This window comes from Etheostoma cragini, chromosome 10, assembly GCF_013103735.1.
Source record: "Etheostoma cragini isolate CJK2018 chromosome 10, CSU_Ecrag_1.0, whole genome shotgun sequence".
In the NCBI taxonomy this organism is placed as follows: domain Eukaryota; kingdom Metazoa; phylum Chordata; class Actinopteri; order Perciformes; family Percidae; genus Etheostoma; species Etheostoma cragini.
This window is the reverse complement of record NC_048416.1, coordinates 4791058-4791981: the sequence shown is the minus strand read 5'-3', so window position 1 is coordinate 4791981 and position 924 is coordinate 4791058. Positions and strand designations below refer to the sequence as shown.

Genomic DNA, 924 nt, shown 5'->3' with positions numbered 1-924 from the left:
TATATATATATATATATATATATATATATATATATATATATATATGTCCCATAGGGTGGCCATTCCTCCAACATTACAGCCCGGTTGACGGCGCAGCCTTAACACTGACACTCATTTGTCCGATTTTTGAGAAAATAACAAAAAGGTCCGCCTTTTGACACATTACATTGTTAGTTTAATACGTATTGGCTAAAAATGTGTGTCAAAAAATGTGTGTCAAAATAAGTAATTTTATTGGTTACATTTCCATCGTAACCTATCAACACTTAGCTAATTTTAAATGATTTTCCACAACACATGCTCACCAGTTGGACCACCAGACTGGCAATCAAGCTCTTAGCAACAGAGAACATAACGTTAACATTGGTTGTTGGGCTGAAATTCTGAAAATGCTCATACTTATTATATTTATCTGCAAAGCCACAGAATTGGCTGTATCTGTTATAAAAAATAAAAGTAAGAATTCACAAACAACAGATAACCCAAATTGTAGCAGCAGCAGCAGTTGCACATGGGCAATAGATTGCACAGTGAATATGGAATGGTATTGCACAATAATTATAGTTATAGTTATAGTTATATATTAAAATTATTGTTATCAATAATAATAATTAATGAACATATTAATTAATTATTATTATTGATGACGAGAATTTTAACATAATAAAATTTAAAACAGGATCATACCAAACAAATATCTGTTTGCGTGTCCCTATGTACACAAAGTGTCCTACTTTTTTATCGTGGCCAACCTAGTGACCCGGTGGAAGCAGCATTAAAACTACAAACACAAAAACTCTCTCAAATAACATCGTTAGAAAAGGCAGGACTTCAGAGAGTTACAGGGAAAAAATAAGAACGAACAAAAAGAAAAGAAAAGTTTAAAAAAAGAAACAAACTCAAAGGGTGGAGTAACGTAACAGG

The 924-nt window shown here is 32.1% G+C and overlaps 1 long non-coding RNA gene across 1 annotated transcript in view; it reads right to left on the bottom strand.

The window, feature by feature from the left end:
• Positions 1–924, bottom strand: part of LOC117951410 — a 19389-nt gene that overhangs the window by 16393 nt on the left and 2072 nt on the right. The window contains exon 2 of the long non-coding RNA XR_004658175.1: positions 183–189. This is a non-coding gene — a long non-coding RNA (uncharacterized LOC117951410). The remainder of the gene's footprint in view (positions 1–182; positions 190–924) is intronic.